The sequence below is a fragment of the Lissotriton helveticus genome, chromosome 8 (assembly GCF_964261635.1).
Source record: "Lissotriton helveticus chromosome 8, aLisHel1.1, whole genome shotgun sequence".
Classification (NCBI taxonomy): Eukaryota; Metazoa; Chordata; class Amphibia; order Caudata; family Salamandridae; genus Lissotriton; species Lissotriton helveticus.
In genome coordinates, this window is record NC_136069.1 from 973,558,624 (window position 1) to 973,571,526 (window position 12,903).

The following is a 12,903-nucleotide window of genomic DNA, read 5'->3' on the forward strand; positions in this document are numbered from 1 at the left end:
GCGGTGAAGAAACCAATGTCTACCCACGGGAGAAGAGCTCCTACGATTATTTTGTTTTTTGTTGTTTTGTTTTGTTTTTGAGAAAGCTGATTTTTCTGCTATGATAACCACTAAGAAAAAGGCGTTAGGAGTTATAGGTGTTTTTGCTGGTTTGACAATTATGCCATACAAAAGGGGATGATGGACGGAGCGTTTGAATAAATCAAACACTCACCCCCAGTCAACTGATCTGGGTTTAATCCATTGATTGATTTTTGATTTATTCAAACGCTCCGTCCATCATCCCCTTTTGTATCGCTTTGTTCGCCCTAAGTGTGGCAGGGTATGCTCAGACGTGAGTCCCTTGTTCACTTGGCCACTGGATTGAAGATAGCCTGGCTGATGAGGATTATGAATCCAAAACCGGTCCCAGGATGCTTGTTTACGGTCCAGGGAAGACATGGCTTGGCAGTTCGGGCTGGACTGGTCCCATGAGGCAGAAGGTCAGACTGATTTGCATATAGCCATGTGTGAACTGGGGTGGCAGAGTGGGCTAAAGAACGGTGATGGATTAAACCCAGATCTTTTGACTGGGTGTGAGTGTTTGATTGATTCAGAAGCTCCGTCCATCACCACCCCCTTTTGTACCGCTTTTGGCCGCCATAAGTGTGGCAGGGTATGCTCAGACGTGAGTCCCTTGCTCACTTTGCCACTGGATTCAAGCAAGCCGGGCTGAAGACGGCTGAAATGCCAGAAACCAGTCTCTGAAGCTTGTTTCCGGTCCAGGGAAGACATGGCTTGGCAGTTCGGGCTGGACTGTTCCCATGAGGCACAGGGTCAGACTGATTTGCATATAGCCATGTCTGAACTGGGGTGGCAGAGTGGGCTAAAGAACGGTGATGGGTTAAACCCAGATCTTTTGACTGGTTGTGAGTCTTTGATTGATTCAGATGCTCCGTCCATCACCACCCCCTTTTGTACCGCTTTTGGCCACCATAAGTGTGGCAGGGTATGCTCAGACGTGAGTCCCTTGCTCACTTTGCCACTGGATTCAAGCAAGCCGGGCTGAAGACGGCTGGAATGCCAGAAACCGGTCTCGGAAGCTTGTTTCCGGTCCAGGGAAGACATGGCTTGGCAGTTCGGGCTGGACTGTTCCCATGAGGCACAGGGTCAGACTGATTTGCATATAGCCATGTCTGAACTGGGGTGGCAGAGTGGGCTAAAGAACGGTGATGGATTAAACCCAGATCTTTTGACTGGGTGTGAGTGTTTGATTGATTCAGATGCTCCGTCCATCACCACCCCCTTTTGTACCGCTTTTGGCCGCCATAAGTGTGGCAGGGTATGCTCAGAAGTGAGTCCCTTGCTCACTTTGCCACTGGATTCAAGCAAGCCGGGCTGAAGACGGCTGGAATGCCAGAAACCAGTCTCGGAAGCTTGTTTCCGGTCCAGGGAAGACATGGCTTGGCAGTTCGGGCTGGACTGTTCCCATGAGGCACAGGGTCAGACTGATTTGCATATAGCCATGTCTGAACTGGGGTGGCAGAGTGGGCTAAAGAACGGTGATGGATTAAACCCAGATCTTTTGACTGGGTGTGAGTGTTTGATTGATTCAGATGCTCCGTCCATCACCACCCCCTTTTGTAGCGCTTTTGGCCGCCATAAGTGTGGCAGGGTATGCTCAGACGTGAGTCCCTTGCTCACTTTGCCACTGGATTCAAGCAAGCCGGGCTGAAGACGGCTGGAATGCCAGAAACCGGTCTTGGAAGCTTGTTTCCGGTCCAGGGAAGACATGGCTTGGCAGTTCGGGCTGGACTGTTCCCATGAGGCACAGGGTCAGACTGATTTGCATATAGCCATGTCTGAACTGGGGTGGCAGAGTGGGCTAAAGAACGGTGATGGATTAAACCCAGATTTTTTGACTGGGTGTGAGTGTTTGATTGATTCAGATGCTCCGTCCATCACCACCCCCTTTTGTACCGCTTTTGGCCGCCATAAGTGTGGCAGGGTATGCTCAGACGTGAGTCCCTTGCTCACTTTGCCACTGGATTCAAGCAAGCCGGGCTGAAGACGGCTGGAATGCCAGAAATCGGTCTCGGAAGCTTGTTTCCGGTCCAGGGAAGACATGTCTTGACAGTTCGGGCTGGACTGTTCCCATGAGGCACAGGGTCAGACTGATTTGCATACAGCCATGTCTGAACTGGGGTGGCAGAGTGGGCTAAAGAACGGTTATTAGATCTGGCACCTTGGCGTGAGTGTACCTTCCTCTTTTTGCTGATGTGCCTCCGATGTTTTGCTGGTGTTCGATGCTCAGGGCACTGCGCCACGGCCAACCCGTGCCGCAGTGCAAGTGCTCCCAATGTAAAGTGTATATGAAATTGATTTCCATGATTGGTTTATTTGGTTTACTATCAGTCCCCCGTAACGTGCACAAGGAGTGCCGGGGCTTGTAGATACAAATGCTGCTGGTGGGCTTGCAGCGCTGGTTGCGCCACCCAAGGAAACGGCCTCGTAAGATGTGTCTCGGGTCCGCCATTGCAGACCCCGCGTACAGTCTCGAACTGCACGCTAATTGCATAAGTGCCCACACTTGCCAGTCCTTGAACCTTCCCTAACCTCCATATCAGTCACCCTCTGGTAGGCCTACGGGCAGGGTGCATTGCGAGCGTAAGGTAGGACAAGCCTAGAAGGTGGCATGTCCTAGTAGTGAATTACCGCCCTTTTGGTTCTTCACTATTGAAGGGCTACCGGTTCTCTTAGGCCAGACGAGCTGTCGGAGCTATTACACGCTATAGTCCCGGCAGGCTCCGGGAACACGGTAGTAGGTCAAGTTTAGCAGGCCTGAAGTCAGAATAATAAAATACTTCCTTTAGTAAGGTTTATTTTAATATCCTGTGTTTGCAAACGCTACTTTTAGAAAGTTAGCCTTTGCTCGCCTAACTGTTCAACCTCCTCTGCCAGGATGTGTATCTGCTGTCTGGGTTTGTGTGAGTGACAGGGCTGGGAGATTCCCGGGGATTGTCGGGAGCTCCAGGTGGTGAATAGAGTGCTTACACCAGGATGGGTGGGCGGAGTAGTCCTTGACTCTGAATAGGGTTGTGCTCCACCACCACCATACTGGCTCCACCGCCCCACCGAGCGTCTGATATCTCTGCCCTGAACCCTGAAAGAAGACGGCAGCGTCCTGTCAACAAAGTACTCCAGAACTGGGTTGAACCAGGCTCAGGCCCCCTGGCCTGCAAAGACAAAAGAATTGCAGTATAAATATAGGAGCCCCGCTCCTTACAAATCAGATCCAGTTTTGACCACGACGAACCTCTGCCTGACTAGAAGGACCAAGAGAAGCTGAAGGATGGAAACCAGTCTGTATCCTGTTAGACTGGCCTGAAGTGGTGCCTTGCTGAGAACGGAGAGGAAAGGACCAGAAAGGACTTTGTAGACTTGTGCCTGAAACGATCTCCAAGGGCTTGATCGAGAGCTTGCCCCCTGAACGGAACCCCAGGACCACTGGGTTCTATCTGCTTGTGCCCGTCTGCTGTTGGGCCTTAGTTCTTATTCCCTCCCCAGAGTTGTGACTCGGGTGCCTTCGCCCCCTCCCAGGTCGTGACAGCTCGGAGCCTGGTCGCCCCACCGTAGAGAGCCCCGCTCACCCCTGAGTCGATCTCCGCTTCAGTGCCGGGCCGCCTGCTCTCCTGTCACCTCGCCATTAACGGAGCGCGATTGTGTACCTCTCATCTCTCCAGCCGGAATCTGCACGGAGGACATCTCCATAGCCTCGGACGGTCCGTACGTGGCAACGAACCCGAGTGTCTCGCTTTGTCCTCCGGCATTCCAAGGCTCGTGCCGCACCTCAAGAAAGGCCTCCCCGTACAGTGGTACCGGAAGCCTGGTGCTGCACCCGTCTGCCCGAGAACGCGACGCCCCTCACAGATCCACGGGTACGACCCGGCGTGCTAAGAAGTAGTACGCCCCGCAGGCCTGAACGGCGCCTCGCCCCGTGAGCTGCATCGATCCCGGATCACCGCAACCCTCCACAGTCTAGCTCCCCCGCCTCGCTCCTCGAGGGGGACCGAGCCGGAGAGATCCTCTGGAGAACCATCGGCCTCGTTCGGGGTCAGCCCTCACCAGCCGCACCTGAAACGCCTCGGACTTAAACAGCAAGGTACACTTGAACTCCGTCCCGAGTTCATATCGGATCCAGGGTCCGCAACGTTCTTATTTCCCTGTCGTCGTACCTTGCCGAACAACGAACCTTGAGAGACTAAGTTTACCTATTGTAATCTGGTGGCCCCCATTCGCTAAACGTTATTGTTGGTCTTGTGATAATTCTGCTCGAATATATCTTTTATATAAAGTATACGTATTTTTGATACAACCATTTGACTGGTGTCCATTTGTGGTGGGTCAGTGGGTTTACTGTGTGTGATCATAAATGCTTAACTTACTATCGCCCTGAAGATTAGCCTTGTCTGCTCGTGCCACGATGCCTAGAGGGTGAGCAGGGGTTATTCAAAGGAGTAGTTCCCTTACCCTGACGATTGGGTCTCAGGGTCCCTGCTTGTCACAAGTACCTACCTGTGCCAACCAGAGACCTTCGGGTTCCAACAACGGTGATGGATTAAACCCAGATCTTTTGACTGGGTGTGAGTGTTTGATTGATTCAGATGCTCCGTCCATCACCACCCCCTTTTGTACTGCTTTTGGCCGCCATAAGTGTGACAGGGTATGCTCAGACGTGAGTCCCTTGCTCACTTTGCCACTGGATTCAAGCAAACCGGGCTGAAGACGGCTGAAATGCCAGAAACCGGTCTCGGAAGCTTGTTTCCGGTCCAGGGAAGATATGGCTTGGCAGTTTGGGCTGGACTGTTCCCATGAGGCACAGGGTCAGACTGATTTGCATATAGCCATGTCTGAACTGGGGTGGCAGAGTGGGCTAAAGAACGGTGATGGATTAAACCCAGATCTTTTGACTGGGTGTGAGTGTTTGATTGATTCAGATGCTCAGTCCATCACCACCCCCTTTTGTACCGGTTTGACAATTATAGCAGTGATCACTTGGTCTACTGAGATGATGATTCCAGCTCGCAAGTTTTTTTGTGGTTCCTACTACTCCAGTCCCAGAAGAGCATCAGCATTTCACTCTTCCGTATCATGAACAAAAGCATCGAGAATCTTATGTCAATAATACGTTTGTCCAGATGCTCCACCATACACACAACGCCACAAATGCCACAAATTGTTGGATATGTGGTATGCTTCCAGCACATCAAAAGAAAGGTGGAACACCGTTTATTCCACTTCCTTTTTCGCATAAGGATTCTTGTCGAGCCTGGTACACTCTTCTATTTTCAACTAGGAAACCTGCAGTAGGTGGACTTCTTTTTCGTCTGAATAAAGAGTGTTATCAAGATGAACATGGGTATCCTCAAGCAAATGGAACTATATGGGAATGGGAGGAATACCGACCAGACAATGCTTCTACACCATATGTTTCACCCATACGAGAGACTCTGCCACAAGCAACCAGTCTGTAATTACTGTTACAAGGACTAAAGCAGATTTATGTGTACAAAGTACTGGACGAATTCCAGTTGGAACTAGTGATTGTGTTACTGTATTAAATATAGATGGGTTGAATGACAGTTCGTTCCTGGCCTCACACAACACGTATTTAGTATGTGGGAGCCATGGATATCAGAGACTACCAGTAGAGTGGTCAGGTACGTGCTATGTATCTTTTCTATTGCCTCCTGTTTTTCTGGCACCTGCTTCATACCACCAAGATTTTAAACTGTTTAGAAATATTTCAATGAATCGTTATAAAAGGGCCATAACAATAGATGATGTGGACCAGACAGACACTAGTCTGCAACAATATGTTGATTTTAATTTGGGTTTGTTTCCTTTTGTGGGTGCTGCATTAAATACCAGGAAAATACGACGATTGACTAGAGTTGTGGAAGCTGTCACTAATCAAACTGCTATAGCTCTTGGCAATATTACTGAAGAATTGCAAATTGCTAGAATTGTAACTCTCCAAAACCGGATGGTACTAGATGTCATGTTAGCAGATAGAGGAGGTGCATGTAAAGTTATCGGTAGTAGTTGCTGTGTGTTTATTCCTGATAATTCGCCCTCAGTGTATGATGCAATTCTTAAACTGCATAAGATAGCTGCAGATATTCACACTAAAAACGGCACCTGGACTTTTGCTGGTTGGTTTCGGGCTCTAGTTTCTGCCTGGGGTTGAAAAATATTGACTATTCTCTGTATTGTAATTGCAATGATTTTCACCAGTTGTATGTGTATCCACTGTGGCCCAATGCTATGTTCTATGTGCATAACTGCTTGTATACCGTCTAAAAGAAATACTGTGAAAGCACAACACACATTGGATAAGGAAGTAGTTGATATGATGCGAATAGACATACAAGATGAATGTTTAGATTACCCCAAAAGAGCGTATGTCTTTAGCTAATGCTAAAAGGTTTATCTGTTGCAATTTAACAGCGATTAGATTGAGCATTAGCGAAAGACATCTTAGTTCTAGCCGTTATCTTGACATTTAACGGACTCCATTTTGTATTCATGGCAGCCATTTTGTCTGCCACATGCTACCTCGTGCCGACCATGTGCTCTGTCCTATCTTCCTGTCCATGACACTTGAATCTGCCCAGCAACAGGCTATTATTAGCGTCCCCTTGTTTCGCCGCTGACTGTTAGGGTTCACATCTGTTAGTGATTAGCCTTAGATTGGAATGTATTAACCGATACCCACAAGACTGTTAGCTCCTCCCACTGATCGAATGTGCCTCTCGATATTACCTTATATGTACATACAATGTGCTCTTGTGCTTTGTACCACCTTCTTTTGAGCCCCTGTGTGGGTATAAATAAACCATGCATCCCTAGCTTCGGGGTGCTACTTCTTGCAGTGTCGAAGGGTACTGTTTGAACCGTAGCACCACCTCATGAGGTGTAATAATTGTTACGTTTTCTATTTCCAGTTTCTGTGCCAACTTCTTTCAATCTGGTTTGAGGACTTCGTGCAGAGAAGGGCGAACCCCTTGCACTAGCGGGTCTGGCTGAGGCCTGCACGACAACAGAACCGGGTGGGAGACAGTCAAGTCACCCCAGACTGAATTCCCTAGGTGTCTAGTGTTCCAAAATGTCTAGGTTTGCTAGGTTTCGCTAGGTGCCGGCAGAGCTAGGGTTAAAAAACTACAGATAGACACTTTGCCAAAAAAGGTTCAATATTCACTGCGAAATTGAGATGCGACCACGTTGCGTTTTGTGCCGTTTCCTGTCGCAGGCACTAGGCCGACCCACACAAGTGAGGCACCACTTGCTCAGAAGACTTTGAGGAACACGGTGGGTTGAAATTTGTTGATCCACGCAGATTCCAGAACTTTCCACCACAGAAATGTGAGGAAAACGCGTTTTGTTTGTCAATTGTTTAGGTTTGCAAGGGATTCTGGGTAACAGAACCTGGTGGGAGGCAGTCAAGTCACCCCATCCTGAATACCCCTGGGTGTTTAGTTTTCAAAAATGTCTAGGTTTGCTAGGTTTCCCTAGATGCCGGCAGAGCTAGGGTTCAAAATCTACAGGGAGACACTTTGCCAAAAAAGGATCAATATTCACAGCGAAATTGAGGTGCGACCACGTTGCGTTTTGTGCCGTTTCCTGTCGCAGGCACTAGGCCGACCCACACAAGTGAGGTACCATTTTTCTCAGAAGACTTTGAGGAACAAGGGTGAGTGGAAATTTGTTGATCCACGCAGATTCCAGAACTTTCCACCACAGAAATGTGAGGAAAACACGTTTTTTTGGTCAATTTTTTAGGTTTGCAAGGGATTCTGGGTAACAGAACCTGGTGGGAGGCAGTCAAGTCACCCAATCCTGAATTCCCCTGGGTGTCTAGTATTGAAGAATGTATAGGTTTGCTAGGTTTCCCTAGGTGCAGGCAGAGCTAGGGTTCAGAAACTACAGCTAGGCACTTTGCCAAAAAAGGGTCATTTTTCACTGTGAAATTGAGGTGCGACCATGTAGTGTTTTGTCCCGTTTCCTGATGCAGGCACTAGGCCGACACAAGCAAGTGATGTACCATTTTTCTCAGAAGACATTGGGGAACGCGGGTGGGTGGAAAATTGTTGATCCATGCAGATTCCAGAACTTTCCACCACAGAAATGTGAGGAAAATGTGTTTTTTTGTAAATGTTTTAGGTTTGCAAGGGATTATGGGTAACAGAACCTGGTGGGAGGCAGTCAAGTCACCCCATACTGAATTCCCATGGGTGCCTAGTATTAAAAAATATATAGGTTTGCTAGGTTTCCCTAGGTGCCGGCAGAGCTAGGGTTCAAAACCTGCAGGTAGGCACTTTGCCAAAAAAGGGTCATTTTTCACTGCGAAATTGAGGTGCGACCACGTTGCGTATTGAGCCGTTTCCTGTCGCAGGCACTGGGACGACAGACGCAAATGAGGTACCATTTTTCTCAGAAGACTTTGAGGAGCACGGGGTGGGTGGAAATTTGTTGATCCACGCAGATTCCAGAACTTTCCACCACAGAAATGTGAGGAAAATGCGTTTTTTTTGGTTAATTCTTTAGGTTTGCAAGGGATTCTGGGTAACAGAACCTGGTGGGAGGCAGTCAAGTCACCCCATCCTGAATTCCCCTGGGTGTCTAGTTTTCAAAAATATATAGGTTTGCGAGATTTCCCTAGATGCCGGCAGAGCTAGGGTTCAAAACCTGCAGGTAGGCACTTTGCCAAAAAAGGGTCATTTTTCACTGCGAAATTGAGGTGCGACCACGTTGCGTTTTGCGGCAGCTTCCTGTCGCAGGCACTAGGCTGACCCACACAGGTGTGGTATCATTTTTCTCAGAAGACTTTGAGGAACGCGGTTGGGTCGAAATTTGTTGATCCACGCAGATTCCAGAACTTTCCACCACAGAAATGTGAGGAAAACGCGTTTTTTTGTCAGTTTTTTAGGTTTGCAAGGAATTCTGGGTATCAGAACCTGGTGGGAGGCAGTCCAGTCACCCCATCCCGAATTCCCCTGGGTGTTTAGTTTTCAAAAATGTCTAGGTTTGCTAGGTTTCCCTAGGTGCCGGCAGAGCTAGGGTTCAAAATCTACAGGTACACACTTTGGCAAAAAAAAATCAATATTCACAGCGAAATTGAGGTGCGACCACGTTGATTTTTGTGCCGTTTCCTGTCGCAGGCACTAGGCCGACCCACACAAGTGAGGTACCATTTTTCTTAGAAAACTTTAAGGAACGCGGGGTGGGTGGAAATTTGTTGATCCACGCAGATTCCAGAACTTTCCACCACAAAAATGTGAGGAAAATGCGTTTTTTTGGTCAATTTCTTAGGTTTGCAAGGGATTCTGGGTTACAGAACCTGGTGGGAGGCAGTCAAGTCATCAAATTCTGAAGTCCCCTGGGTGTCTAAAATTCAAAAATGTATAGGTTTGCTATGTTTACCTAGGTGCAGGCAGAGCTAGGGTTCAAAAACTACAGCTAGGCACTTTGCCAAAAAAGGGTCATTTTTCACTGCGAAATTGAGGTGCGACCACATTGCGTTTTGCGCCGTTTACTGATGCAGGCACAAGGCCGACCCAAGCAAGTGATGTAACATTTTTCTCAAAAGATATTCGGGAACGCGGGGTGGGTGGAGAATTGTTGATCCATGCAGATTCCAGAACTTTCCCCACAGAAATGTGAGCAAGATGTGTTTTTTTGTCAATTTTTTAGGTTTGCAAGGAATTCTGGGTATCAGTACCTGGTGGGAGGCAGTCCAGTCACCCCATCCTGAATTCCCCAGGGTGTTTAGTTTTCAAAAATGTCTAGGCTTGCTAGGTTTCCCTAGGTGCTGGCAGAGCTAGGGTTCAAAATCTACAGGTAGACACTTTGCCAAAAAAGGTTCAATATTCACAGCGAAATTGAGGTGCGACCACGTTGAGTTTTGTGCCGTTTCCTGTCGCAGGCACTAGGCTGACCCACACAAGTGAGGTACCATTTTTGTCAGAAAACTTTGAGGAAAGAGGGGTGGGTGGAAATTTGTTGATCCACGCAGATTCCAGAACTTTCCACCACAGAAATGTGAGGAAAATGCGGTTTTTTGGTAAATTTTTTAGGCTTGCAAGGGATTCTGGGTTACAGAACCTGGTGGGAGGCAGTAAAGTCACCCCATCCTGCATTCCCCTAGGTGCCTAGTATTAAAAAATATATAGTTTTGCTAGGTTTCCATAGGTGCCGGCAGAGCTAGGATTCAAAAACTACAGCTACACACTTTGCCATAAAAGGGTAATTTTTCACTGCAAAATTGAGGTGCAACCACGTTGCGTTTTGAGCCGTTTCCTGTCGCAGGCCCTGGGACAACCCACGCTAGTGAGGTACCATTTTTCTCAGAAGACTTTGGGGAATGCGGGCTGGGTGGAAAATTGTTGATCCATGCAGATTCCATAACTTTCCACCACAGAAATATGAGGAAAATGTGTTTTTTGTCAATTGTTTAGGTTTGCAAGGGATTCAGGGTAACAGAACCTGGTGGGGGGCAGTCAAGTCACCCCATCCAGAATTCCTCTGGGTGTATAGTATTCAAAAATGTATAGGTTTGCTAGTTTTCCCTAGGTGCCGTCAGAGCTAGGGTTAAAAAACTACAGCTAGGTACTTTGCCAAAAAAGGGTCATTTTTCACTGCGAAATTGAGGTGCGACCACGTTAGGTTTTGTGCCGTTTCCTGTCGCAGACACTAGGCCGACCCATGCAAGTGAGGTACCATTTTTCTCAGAAGACTTAGTGGAATGCAGGGTGGGTGAAAATTTGTCGATCTACGCAGATTCCAGAACTTTCCACCACAGAAATGTGAGGAAAATGTGTTTTTTGGTTAATTCTTTAGGTTTGCAAGGGATTCTGGGTAACAGAACCTGGTGGGAGGCAGTCAAGTCACCCCATCCTGAATTCCCCTGGGTGTCTAGTTTTCAAAACTTTATAGGTTTGCAAGGTTTCCCTAGATGCCGGCAGAGCTAGGGTTCAAAACCTACAGGTAGGCACTTTGCCAAAAAAGGGTCATTTTTCACTGCGAAATTGAGGTGCGACCATGTTGCGTTTTGCGGCAGCTTCCTGTCGCAGGCACTAGGCCGACCCACACAGGTGTGGTATCATTTTTCTCAGAAGACTATGAGGAACGCGGTTGGGTCGAAATTTGTTGATCCACGCAGATTCCAGAACCTTCCACCACAGAAATGTGAGGAAAACGTGTTTTTTTGTCAATTGTTTAGGTTTGCAAGGAATTCTGGGTATCAGAACCTGGTGGGAGGCAGTCCAGTGAACCCATCCTGAATTCCCCTGGGTGTTTAGTTTTCAAAAATGTCTAGGTTTGCTAGGTTTCCCTAGGTGCTGGCAGAGCTAGGGTTCAAAATCTACAGGTAGACACATTGCCAAAAAAGGGCCAATATTCACAGCGAAATTGAGGTGCAACCACGTTGAGTTTTGTGTCGTTTCCTGTCGCAGGCACTAGGCCGACCCACACAAGTGAGGTACCATTTTTCTTAGAAAACTTCATTTAAGGAACGCGGGGTGGGTGGAAATTTGTTGATCCAACGCAGATTCCAGAACTTTCCACCACAGAAATGTGAGGAAAATGCGTTTTTTTGGTCAATTTTTTAGGTTTGCAAGGGATTCTGGGTTACAGAACCTGGTGGGAGGCAGTCAAGTCATCAAATTCTGAATTCCCCATGGTGTCTAAAATTCAAAAATGTATAGTTTTGCTAGGTTTCCCTAGGGGCAGGCAGAGCTAGGGTTCAAAAACTACAGCTAGGCACTTTGCCAAAAAAGTGTCATTTTTCCCTGCGAAATTGAGGTGCGACCACGTTGCATTTTGCGCCGTTTACTGACGCAGGCACAAGGCCGACCCAAGCAAGTGATGTACCATTTTTCTCAGAAGACATTCGGGAACTCGGGGTGGGTGGAGAATTGTTGATCCATGCAGATTACAGAACTTTCCCCACAGAAATGTGAGCAAGATGTGTTTTTTTGTCAATTTTTTAGGTTTGCAAGGAATTCTGGGTATCAGTACCTGGTGGGAGGCAGTCCAGTCACCCCATCCTGAATTCCCCAGGGTGTTTAGTTTTCAAAAATGTCTAGGCTTGCTAGGTTTCCCTAGGTGCTGGCAGAGCTAGGGTTCAAAATCTACAGGTAGACACTTTGCCAAAAAAGGTTCAATATTCACAGCGAAATTGAGGTGCGACCACGTTGAGTTTTGTGCCGTTTCCTGTCGCAGGCACTAGGCTGACCCACACAAGTGAGGTACCATTTTTGTCAGAAAACTTTGAGGAAAGAGGGGTGGGTGGAAATTTGTTGATCCACGCAGATTCCAGAACTTTCCACCACAGAAATGTGAGGAAAATGCGGTTTTTTGGTAAATTTTTTAGGCTTGCAAGGGATTCTGGGTTACAGAACCTGGTGGGAGGCAGTAAAGTCACCCCATCCTGCATTCCCCTAGGTGCCTAGTATTAAAAAATATATAGTTTTGCTAGGTTTCCATAGGTGCCGGCAGAGCTAGGATTCAAAAACTACAGCTACACACTTTGCCATAAAAGGGTAATTTTTCACTGCAAAATTGAGGTGCAACCACGTTGCGTTTTGAGCCGTTTCCTGTCGCAGGCCCTGGGACAACCCACGCTAGTGAGGTACCATTTTTCTCAGAAGACTTTGGGGAATGCGGGCTGGGTGGAAAATTGTTGATCCATGCAGATTCCATAACTTTCCACCACAGAAATATGAGGAAAATGTGTTTTTTGTCAATTGTTTAGGTTTGCAAGGGATTCAGGGTAACAGAACCTGGTGGGGGGCAGTCAAGTCACCCCATCCAGAATTCCTCTGGGTGTATAGTATTCAAAAATGTATAGGTTTGCTAGTTTTC